This window comes from Triticum urartu, unplaced genomic scaffold (assembly GCF_003073215.2).
Source record: "Triticum urartu cultivar G1812 unplaced genomic scaffold, Tu2.1 TuUngrouped_contig_6137, whole genome shotgun sequence".
NCBI lineage: Eukaryota > Viridiplantae > Streptophyta > Magnoliopsida > Poales > Poaceae > Triticum > Triticum urartu.
The window spans coordinates 5,837-18,406 of record NW_024116872.1 but is presented as its reverse complement, the minus strand read 5'-3'; the positions used below and the strand labels follow the sequence as shown (position 1 = coordinate 18,406).

At 43.8% G+C, this 12,570-nt stretch overlaps 1 non-coding gene across 1 annotated transcript; it reads left to right on the top strand.

The window, feature by feature from the left end:
- Positions 1-12,151: 12,151 nt before the first annotated feature.
- On the top strand, positions 12,152-12,370 carry LOC125530196. The gene has a single exon (XR_007292884.1). It is a non-coding gene; the product is annotated as a small nucleolar RNA U3 (small nucleolar RNA).
- Positions 12,371-12,570: the final 200 nt, after the last annotated feature.

Below are 12,570 nucleotides of genomic sequence, written 5' to 3'. Positions count from 1 at the left end.
ACAAATCTTTTTTTTTTCACTTCTTTTTTTAGACTGCAGTTGTCTCTGTAATAATCTGCAGAACGAGCTGCACTTGACTTCCTGGAACACGACGTCTGCCGGCACGAGCTGCAGCTTGAGCGCGCATCTGACCTGGAACTTGCACCTCGAACAACCCCCATCGCGTTCTCCTTCCTGAACTCGGCCACACTGGCGTCGCCTATCAAAAAATGAACACGGATGGAACTGAAGAGTAACCAAATATATACAGAGGGAACGATAACTGAAGATTGAGGGATGAAACTCATGAAAGACAAACATAACTGGCAAGTTTTTTCCTTTTCGGTTTGTCATCTTCATAAACGATGTGTTTGAATTGTCTGGCAAGTTCCAGTGATATTCCAGTCTGTTTTTGTCATCTCTTCCCCTCCCCTGTGTTTGTGCCTTAAGTGAGATCGGTTCTAATGCTCCAAGTAGAGGATCGTTCCTGCCAGGCTCACACCTGTGCAGGGGGTGGCCCAGAGGTTGTCTGACAGACTACAAATCTTTTTTTTTTCACTTCTTTTTTTAGACTGCAGTTGTCTCTGTAATAATCTGCAGAACGAGCTGCACTTGACTTCCTGGAACACGACGTCTGCCGGCACGAGCTGCAGCTTGAGCGCGCATCTGACCTGGAACTTGCACCTCGAACAACCCCCATCGCGTTCTCCTTCCTGAACTCGGCCACACTGGCGTCGCCTATCAAAAAATGAACACGGATGGAACTGAAGAGTAACCAAATATATACAGAGGGAACGATAACTGAAGATTGAGGGATGAAACTCATGAAAGACAAACATAACTGGCAAGTTTTTTCCTTTTCGGTTTGTCATCTTCATAAACGATGTGTTTGAATTGTCTGGCAAGTTCCAGTGATATTCCAGTCTGTTTTTGTCATCTCTTCCCCTCCCCTGTGTTTGTGCCTTAAGTGAGATCGGTTCTAATGCTCCAAGTAGAGGATCGTTCCTGCCAGGCTCACACCTGTGCAGGGGGTGGCCCAGAGGTTGTCTGACAGACTACAAATCTTTTTTTTTTCACTTCTTTTTTTAGACTGCAGTTGTCTCTGTAATAATCTGCAGAACGAGCTGCACTTGACTTCCTGGAACACGACGTCTGCCGGCACGAGCTGCAGCTTGAGCGCGCATCTGACCTGGAACTTGCACCTCGAACAACCCCCATCGCGTTCTCCTTCCTGAACTCGGCCACACTGGCGTCGCCTATCAAAAAATGAACACGGATGGAACTGAAGAGTAACCAAATATATACAGAGGGAACGATAACTGAAGATTGAGGGATGAAACTCATGAAAGACAAACATAACTGGCAAGTTTTTTCCTTTTCGGTTTGTCATCTTCATAAACGATGTGTTTGAATTGTCTGGCAAGTTCCAGTGATATTCCAGTCTGTTTTTGTCATCTCTTCCCCTCCCCTGTGTTTGTGCCTTAAGTGAGATCGGTTCTAATGCTCCAAGTAGAGGATCGTTCCTGCCAGGCTCACACCTGTGCAGGGGGTGGCCCAGAGGTTGTCTGACAGACTACAAATCTTTTTTTTTTCACTTCTTTTTTTAGACTGCAGTTGTCTCTGTAATAATCTGCAGAACGAGCTGCACTTGACTTCCTGGAACACGACGTCTGCCGGCACGAGCTGCAGCTTGAGCGCGCATCTGACCTGGAACTTGCACCTCGAACAACCCCCATCGCGTTCTCCTTCCTGAACTCGGCCACACTGGCGTCGCCTATCAAAAAATGAACACGGATGGAACTGAAGAGTAACCAAATATATACAGAGGGAACGATAACTGAAGATTGAGGGATGAAACTCATGAAAGACAAACATAACTGGCAAGTTTTTTCCTTTTCGGTTTGTCATCTTCATAAACGATGTGTTTGAATTGTCTGGCAAGTTCCAGTGATATTCCAGTCTGTTTTTGTCATCTCTTCCCCTCCCCTGTGTTTGTGCCTTAAGTGAGATCGGTTCTAATGCTCCAAGTAGAGGATCGTTCCTGCCAGGCTCACACCTGTGCAGGGGGTGGCCCAGAGGTTGTCTGACAGACTACAAATCTTTTTTTTTTCACTTCTTTTTTTAGACTGCAGTTGTCTCTGTAATAATCTGCAGAACGAGCTGCACTTGACTTCCTGGAACACGACGTCTGCCGGCACGAGCTGCAGCTTGAGCGCGCATCTGACCTGGAACTTGCACCTCGAACAACCCCCATCGCGTTCTCCTTCCTGAACTCGGCCACACTGGCGTCGCCTATCAAAAAATGAACACGGATGGAACTGAAGAGTAACCAAATATATACAGAGGGAACGATAACTGAAGATTGAGGGATGAAACTCATGAAAGACAAACATAACTGGCAAGTTTTTTCCTTTTCGGTTTGTCATCTTCATAAACGATGTGTTTGAATTGTCTGGCAAGTTCCAGTGATATTCCAGTCTGTTTTTGTCATCTCTTCCCCTCCCCTGTGTTTGTGCCTTAAGTGAGATCGGTTCTAATGCTCCAAGTAGAGGATCGTTCCTGCCAGGCTCACACCTGTGCAGGGGGTGGCCCAGAGGTTGTCTGACAGACTACAAATCTTTTTTTTTTCACTTCTTTTTTTAGACTGCAGTTGTCTCTGTAATAATCTGCAGAACGAGCTGCACTTGACTTCCTGGAACACGACGTCTGCCGGCACGAGCTGCAGCTTGAGCGCGCATCTGACCTGGAACTTGCACCTCGAACAACCCCCATCGCGTTCTCCTTCCTGAACTCGGCCACACTGGCGTCGCCTATCAAAAAATGAACACGGATGGAACTGAAGAGTAACCAAATATATACAGAGGGAACGATAACTGAAGATTGAGGGATGAAACTCATGAAAGACAAACATAACTGGCAAGTTTTTTCCTTTTCGGTTTGTCATCTTCATAAACGATGTGTTTGAATTGTCTGGCAAGTTCCAGTGATATTCCAGTCTGTTTTTGTCATCTCTTCCCCTCCCCTGTGTTTGTGCCTTAAGTGAGATCGGTTCTAATGCTCCAAGTAGAGGATCGTTCCTGCCAGGCTCACACCTGTGCAGGGGGTGGCCCAGAGGTTGTCTGACAGACTACAAATCTTTTTTTTTTCACTTCTTTTTTTAGACTGCAGTTGTCTCTGTAATAATCTGCAGAACGAGCTGCACTTGACTTCCTGGAACACGACGTCTGCCGGCACGAGCTGCAGCTTGAGCGCGCATCTGACCTGGAACTTGCACCTCGAACAACCCCCATCGCGTTCTCCTTCCTGAACTCGGCCACACTGGCGTCGCCTATCAAAAAATGAACACGGATGGAACTGAAGAGTAACCAAATATATACAGAGGGAACGATAACTGAAGATTGAGGGATGAAACTCATGAAAGACAAACATAACTGGCAAGTTTTTTCCTTTTCGGTTTGTCATCTTCATAAACGATGTGTTTGAATTGTCTGGCAAGTTCCAGTGATATTCCAGTCTGTTTTTGTCATCTCTTCCCCTCCCCTGTGTTTGTGCCTTAAGTGAGATCGGTTCTAATGCTCCAAGTAGAGGATCGTTCCTGCCAGGCTCACACCTGTGCAGGGGGTGGCCCAGAGGTTGTCTGACAGACTACAAATCTTTTTTTTTTCACTTCTTTTTTTAGACTGCAGTTGTCTCTGTAATAATCTGCAGAACGAGCTGCACTTGACTTCCTGGAACACGACGTCTGCCGGCACGAGCTGCAGCTTGAGCGCGCATCTGACCTGGAACTTGCACCTCGAACAACCCCCATCGCGTTCTCCTTCCTGAACTCGGCCACACTGGCGTCGCCTATCAAAAAATGAACACGGATGGAACTGAAGAGTAACCAAATATATACAGAGGGAACGATAACTGAAGATTGAGGGATGAAACTCATGAAAGACAAACATAACTGGCAAGTTTTTTCCTTTTCGGTTTGTCATCTTCATAAACGATGTGTTTGAATTGTCTGGCAAGTTCCAGTGATATTCCAGTCTGTTTTTGTCATCTCTTCCCCTCCCCTGTGTTTGTGCCTTAAGTGAGATCGGTTCTAATGCTCCAAGTAGAGGATCGTTCCTGCCAGGCTCACACCTGTGCAGGGGGTGGCCCAGAGGTTGTCTGACAGACTACAAATCTTTTTTTTTTCACTTCTTTTTTTAGACTGCAGTTGTCTCTGTAATAATCTGCAGAACGAGCTGCACTTGACTTCCTGGAACACGACGTCTGCCGGCACGAGCTGCAGCTTGAGCGCGCATCTGACCTGGAACTTGCACCTCGAACAACCCCCATCGCGTTCTCCTTCCTGAACTCGGCCACACTGGCGTCGCCTATCAAAAAATGAACACGGATGGAACTGAAGAGTAACCAAATATATACAGAGGGAACGATAACTGAAGATTGAGGGATGAAACTCATGAAAGACAAACATAACTGGCAAGTTTTTTCCTTTTCGGTTTGTCATCTTCATAAACGATGTGTTTGAATTGTCTGGCAAGTTCCAGTGATATTCCAGTCTGTTTTTGTCATCTCTTCCCCTCCCCTGTGTTTGTGCCTTAAGTGAGATCGGTTCTAATGCTCCAAGTAGAGGATCGTTCCTGCCAGGCTCACACCTGTGCAGGGGGTGGCCCAGAGGTTGTCTGACAGACTACAAATCTTTTTTTTTTCACTTCTTTTTTTAGACTGCAGTTGTCTCTGTAATAATCTGCAGAACGAGCTGCACTTGACTTCCTGGAACACGACGTCTGCCGGCACGAGCTGCAGCTTGAGCGCGCATCTGACCTGGAACTTGCACCTCGAACAACCCCCATCGCGTTCTCCTTCCTGAACTCGGCCACACTGGCGTCGCCTATCAAAAAATGAACACGGATGGAACTGAAGAGTAACCAAATATATACAGAGGGAACGATAACTGAAGATTGAGGGATGAAACTCATGAAAGACAAACATAACTGGCAAGTTTTTTCCTTTTCGGTTTGTCATCTTCATAAACGATGTGTTTGAATTGTCTGGCAAGTTCCAGTGATATTCCAGTCTGTTTTTGTCATCTCTTCCCCTCCCCTGTGTTTGTGCCTTAAGTGAGATCGGTTCTAATGCTCCAAGTAGAGGATCGTTCCTGCCAGGCTCACACCTGTGCAGGGGGTGGCCCAGAGGTTGTCTGACAGACTACAAATCTTTTTTTTTTCACTTCTTTTTTTAGACTGCAGTTGTCTCTGTAATAATCTGCAGAACGAGCTGCACTTGACTTCCTGGAACACGACGTCTGCCGGCACGAGCTGCAGCTTGAGCGCGCATCTGACCTGGAACTTGCACCTCGAACAACCCCCATCGCGTTCTCCTTCCTGAACTCGGCCACACTGGCGTCGCCTATCAAAAAATGAACACGGATGGAACTGAAGAGTAACCAAATATATACAGAGGGAACGATAACTGAAGATTGAGGGATGAAACTCATGAAAGACAAACATAACTGGCAAGTTTTTTCCTTTTCGGTTTGTCATCTTCATAAACGATGTGTTTGAATTGTCTGGCAAGTTCCAGTGATATTCCAGTCTGTTTTTGTCATCTCTTCCCCTCCCCTGTGTTTGTGCCTTAAGTGAGATCGGTTCTAATGCTCCAAGTAGAGGATCGTTCCTGCCAGGCTCACACCTGTGCAGGGGGTGGCCCAGAGGTTGTCTGACAGACTACAAATCTTTTTTTTTTCACTTCTTTTTTTAGACTGCAGTTGTCTCTGTAATAATCTGCAGAACGAGCTGCACTTGACTTCCTGGAACACGACGTCTGCCGGCACGAGCTGCAGCTTGAGCGCGCATCTGACCTGGAACTTGCACCTCGAACAACCCCCATCGCGTTCTCCTTCCTGAACTCGGCCACACTGGCGTCGCCTATCAAAAAATGAACACGGATGGAACTGAAGAGTAACCAAATATATACAGAGGGAACGATAACTGAAGATTGAGGGATGAAACTCATGAAAGACAAACATAACTGGCAAGTTTTTTCCTTTTCGGTTTGTCATCTTCATAAACGATGTGTTTGAATTGTCTGGCAAGTTCCAGTGATATTCCAGTCTGTTTTTGTCATCTCTTCCCCTCCCCTGTGTTTGTGCCTTAAGTGAGATCGGTTCTAATGCTCCAAGTAGAGGATCGTTCCTGCCAGGCTCACACCTGTGCAGGGGGTGGCCCAGAGGTTGTCTGACAGACTACAAATCTTTTTTTTTTCACTTCTTTTTTTAGACTGCAGTTGTCTCTGTAATAATCTGCAGAACGAGCTGCACTTGACTTCCTGGAACACGACGTCTGCCGGCACGAGCTGCAGCTTGAGCGCGCATCTGACCTGGAACTTGCACCTCGAACAACCCCCATCGCGTTCTCCTTCCTGAACTCGGCCACACTGGCGTCGCCTATCAAAAAATGAACACGGATGGAACTGAAGAGTAACCAAATATATACAGAGGGAACGATAACTGAAGATTGAGGGATGAAACTCATGAAAGACAAACATAACTGGCAAGTTTTTTCCTTTTCGGTTTGTCATCTTCATAAACGATGTGTTTGAATTGTCTGGCAAGTTCCAGTGATATTCCAGTCTGTTTTTGTCATCTCTTCCCCTCCCCTGTGTTTGTGCCTTAAGTGAGATCGGTTCTAATGCTCCAAGTAGAGGATCGTTCCTGCCAGGCTCACACCTGTGCAGGGGGTGGCCCAGAGGTTGTCTGACAGACTACAAATCTTTTTTTTTTCACTTCTTTTTTTAGACTGCAGTTGTCTCTGTAATAATCTGCAGAACGAGCTGCACTTGACTTCCTGGAACACGACGTCTGCCGGCACGAGCTGCAGCTTGAGCGCGCATCTGACCTGGAACTTGCACCTCGAACAACCCCCATCGCGTTCTCCTTCCTGAACTCGGCCACACTGGCGTCGCCTATCAAAAAATGAACACGGATGGAACTGAAGAGTAACCAAATATATACAGAGGGAACGATAACTGAAGATTGAGGGATGAAACTCATGAAAGACAAACATAACTGGCAAGTTTTTTCCTTTTCGGTTTGTCATCTTCATAAACGATGTGTTTGAATTGTCTGGCAAGTTCCAGTGATATTCCAGTCTGTTTTTGTCATCTCTTCCCCTCCCCTGTGTTTGTGCCTTAAGTGAGATCGGTTCTAATGCTCCAAGTAGAGGATCGTTCCTGCCAGGCTCACACCTGTGCAGGGGGTGGCCCAGAGGTTGTCTGACAGACTACAAATCTTTTTTTTTTCACTTCTTTTTTTAGACTGCAGTTGTCTCTGTAATAATCTGCAGAACGAGCTGCACTTGACTTCCTGGAACACGACGTCTGCCGGCACGAGCTGCAGCTTGAGCGCGCATCTGACCTGGAACTTGCACCTCGAACAACCCCCATCGCGTTCTCCTTCCTGAACTCGGCCACACTGGCGTCGCCTATCAAAAAATGAACACGGATGGAACTGAAGAGTAACCAAATATATACAGAGGGAACGATAACTGAAGATTGAGGGATGAAACTCATGAAAGACAAACATAACTGGCAAGTTTTTTCCTTTTCGGTTTGTCATCTTCATAAACGATGTGTTTGAATTGTCTGGCAAGTTCCAGTGATATTCCAGTCTGTTTTTGTCATCTCTTCCCCTCCCCTGTGTTTGTGCCTTAAGTGAGATCGGTTCTAATGCTCCAAGTAGAGGATCGTTCCTGCCAGGCTCACACCTGTGCAGGGGGTGGCCCAGAGGTTGTCTGACAGACTACAAATCTTTTTTTTTTCACTTCTTTTTTTAGACTGCAGTTGTCTCTGTAATAATCTGCAGAACGAGCTGCACTTGACTTCCTGGAACACGACGTCTGCCGGCACGAGCTGCAGCTTGAGCGCGCATCTGACCTGGAACTTGCACCTCGAACAACCCCCATCGCGTTCTCCTTCCTGAACTCGGCCACACTGGCGTCGCCTATCAAAAAATGAACACGGATGGAACTGAAGAGTAACCAAATATATACAGAGGGAACGATAACTGAAGATTGAGGGATGAAACTCATGAAAGACAAACATAACTGGCAAGTTTTTTCCTTTTCGGTTTGTCATCTTCATAAACGATGTGTTTGAATTGTCTGGCAAGTTCCAGTGATATTCCAGTCTGTTTTTGTCATCTCTTCCCCTCCTCTGTGTTTGTGCCTTAAGTGAGATCGGTTCTAATGCTCCAAGTAGTTGAACTATGGCAATGCTCTAAGAAAGAATGCTGTCTGGTATTTGTTTATGGTAACAGTATTGTCTAATGATGGCTCTTCCCCTTTGTTCCATTATGATCAGTAACAAATATTATCACAATGTAACTTTGGTCCATGTGCGAAAGTGGAGGTTTTAAGGTCTGTTACATTGATGACAATCCTTTTGTGCTTACCTCTAGTTATCTGAATAGGCCCATCTTTTGCAGGAGACAGATGATCCATCTGAGGATCATGGAGTTCAAATGCTAAAACCTAAGTTAGTGCAAAGTTGAGTCATCTATTTTGGAACGGAGGGAACTGAAGATTACCGTATTGTGTGCAATTTGGTTGGTACCATTTTTATAGATCTCCGAAAATGATCATCTTGTGACTTCCTTTGTGTGGTTTCTTGGTGCTCTCCTGCAGTATTTTTCTTATTCTTTTAGTCATCTGCATTGTGTTACTAGCCAGTAAGGTGGGTGCAGCTCTACTTTTCCTTTTCTAATTAAGGAGGTTGCATTGACATCGCCACATCGGCGATGATGATCGATGGTATCAAGCAGCCTTTCCGCTTGCTGGACCACTTCAGCTGTAATGTTTGACATGTTAAAATAGCATATTATCCTGAATCATACACAGTACATTCAAATCAGAGAGCCTGATTTCTCTCTCTCTCGCTGATAAGGACACCACTTTATATCTTCTTTTCCTGTTTGCGTTTTGTAATTATCCTTATTGCATTTAATTCACTTGATGCTTCCATTCCAACAGAAAATTTTAGGTTCATCAATCGCTTGATACAGGATATTTTTTTGAAACTTCAGTCAAAATCATGGGCCTCTGAAACAGGCCGAGTACTATTAAACCAGACTAGACTAGACATGAATTAACTATACTGTAGGTTGGCATTTGCTTATCATTGATTTGTTGTATATGGATATTATAAAGAGAAAAAAACTCTTTGGGGTTTTCTGTGTTGCTCTCTACTCTGTGTGCAGTCAAGAACCTAGACAAACTTGAGTGGAGCATTGTGTGGGTTAACATAAATTGGGCTGCAAAACTGCCTTCTTTTTGGCTACCTTGCTTCATCTGTCTGAATCAAGCTTAAGCTTATCGATTTCAGTCTTTTAAATTAAAATAGAGCCTTCATTACCAGATCTACTTAACCTGCACTGGACCATTCCACATTGACAATTTTTGGTGGTCAAGTAACTTGCTGTTGGTTCGCTTCTTTTGGGCCCAACGTGCTGTTTGTCAGTCCCTGTCGATTCATTTGGGCATTTATTGTAGCTAAGATTTGGTTAGTTGCAAAAATATTTGAAGCTTTATAGAAGCTTTCATTTGTAGTGAATGCAGACAGTATATGCCTCCCTGGATATGGCCCTGCTTGAATTTTAATATTTGTAATGAATCATTATTTCGTTGCAAGCATATGTGATTCGCAAAAAAACAAAAACTAGGTTTGCAGCGAGTTTTACATCTTGGGAATGCATGGTTTTATGCTCTGGCTTCGCGCTGTTATGGCTCATATATATTCACAGAAAGCCTAGGGGAAATTGTTGATCAACTTTGCACCTCGTTTCTAGATGAAGTAACTCAATTCTTCATTTGCTGGACACTGAGCCAGATGTGGTTGCAGATTCTGGTGCCGAAGCTGCTACCACAATCTGTCGCCGAAATGGTCTGCCCAAACAAGTATAGGCTGTGAAGCAAAATTTGCTGATATCGTGGTAATGAAATAGTCAGTCAGTTACATCGCTGAACATGTGGTTGGAACTGGTTCTTCTGGGTTGTTTTTCAGGTAGACTTCTGAGTTCTGACATTTGCGTTGTCTGAACTGGTCTATGCCCAACTGATTGTCGAAGGCATATAACCTGTTATTGTCAACTCTTCAGGCCAAATGTCGAGAAACGTGTTCCCATAAAAAAAGGTTCTTCAAAACAAGCGATACAAAAACAGGGAATTGGAAATTAGGCATATGCTTGATCATCCTAATATTGTTGGTCTTAAGCATTACTTCCTTTTAACCACCGAAAGGGATGAGTTTTATCACATTCTTGTCCTTGAGTTTGTTCCAGAGACAGTAAACCGGATGCTAGACAGTACAAAAGAAGGAATCACTCAAAGAGTGCCCCTCACTTATGTCAAACTATACACGTATTATGTCTGACATGACTTGGCAGTTATTTTTTTGAGCGATGTTATGCTTTGCACAATTGTCCTCCATCTTTAATGTTTTACAAAAACTTTTTAATAATCTTTGCACTAGGCATACTTGTTACCAAAATTATCTACATGCTGTCATGTGGAGATCGTGGTACATAATTTTCTTGGTTACTAAATACGGAGTACATTTGTATATGATATATTCCCTGCTTAGTTGCATCACATTTTTGTCCTCATTCCCGCTCTACTCTAAACTTATGTTCCAATAGTTGAATACTGTATTGGGACCTATCTACAAGTCTCAGATTAGTTATTCACATTGATGCTTTCACTAAAAATCTAAAATAAATTCTGAGAAATTCAAACATACAACTGATCCAGCCTGTACGTTCTACTTTGTTTGGATATATGTTCTATAGTACTCCCTCCGATCCAAGCGTCAATTAATTTGGATCGGAGGGAGTACAACTTTCTTCTTGTATGTTTAGTTAATCATAAGGTCCCATTTTCTTACTACCTCCGTCCCTAAATAGATGGCATATAAATTCAATCAAAAAGTCAATACTTTCTAAGTTAGACCAAGTATATATACAAAAATATGACGATAGACAATACCTAATCAATATGAACATATCCACCATTAGATATATCTTCATAATCTATTTATTCAGTATTGTAATAGTTGACATTTTCTTCTATATATTTGGTCAACTTAGAAAGAATTGACTTTTTGACTGAATTTATATGCCATCATTTGGGGACAGAGGGAGTAGTATATATTCACACAGGTAAATCATTTTTTTCCGAGATAAGTATTTGCACATTTTTGTGGTAGTGCGGACAACGATAGACCATCTGCTGTATGCTTCAGCTAATTCTTAATTCTGCTGATTTTGTTCTTACTACAGATAAAAATTTAGTTAATGAGTTGTGCCATACATCTGTAATCTGTTTGGTCTTTGTAGTTGTTTAAGTCAGAAATATAAGGCCTCGACCATGCAACAGAATTCTTCCTTCAGTTATTTTTTGATATGATTGTTATAAGTCGTCGTCTAATCCTTGTTCCTGTAATCTCGTAACTTTGCAGATATGCCAAGCATCTGCTTATATATACATAATTGTGCTGGCATTTGCTTATATTTTCTTCCTGGGGAAAGTGGAGTTGATCAGCTGGTTGAGATTATCAAGGTGAAATCTTGTACTCCGGTACTATGACATTCGGAACTGTTTTCTCCTGCGAACTGCATTCTTTAGAATGACATGTTCAGTCATAGTGCCTTGCAGGTCTTGGGGTACTCCAACAAGGGAAGAGATCAAGTGCATGAATCCAAACTACACGGAGTTCAAGTTCCCGTAAATTAAGGCTCGTGGTACAAGGTAATGTGTCATGCACAATTGCTGTTCTAATTTATTTTTATTTTTTGAAAGCAATTGCTTTCTAGTTGGCACATACTTTTGGAACAGCGAGAGCTTTAACACTGAGAAGTGTGCTGATAAACTGTGAGAAGTTAAGGCTCGTCAAACAATTTAGAATTTCTCAGATATCCCCACCAAGAAAATCATTCCTCAGATGGGCCGGGCTTGTGTACTCAGCAGGCATCGGCCCAACCTCACGGGCCAGCACAGCACACCCACCCACGAGACCTTCTAAAAGCTCCCAGGGGGTGCTGTTGCGCAGCTGCACGCCTAACATTAGTCCCACCTCGCCAGTTTACAGGTAGTGGAACCAGGTTATAAGGCGAGGCGCTGCAGAAGGTAGCACGACCTTACTTGAACAGGATCTGTTCTATAGGCTCGTACCGCTGCATCCTTTACCAATAAGGAGGCAAGCACTTCAGTCTGGTTGATGCATTCTGCCCTCTGGGCCAGAGCGTGATTAACGGCCAGGATTCCCTGATGGGGCAATCCGACGGCTGTAGAGGATCGTTCCTGCCTGGCTCACACCTGTGCAGGGTGGCCCAGAGGTTGTCTGACAGACTACACATTCTTTTTTTTTTGCCTTGTGCTCGTTTTAGCCAGTATCTTTTTTCAGTATCTCATTCTATTACATTCAGTCTCCTATACATTGTCTACGTTTCCATTTTCGGACAGTTTTAACCACATATTCTATTTGCAATCACACATCTCAAATTATCTATGACATGAGTATATAGCTCATAATATACCGGTGGCAAGAAAA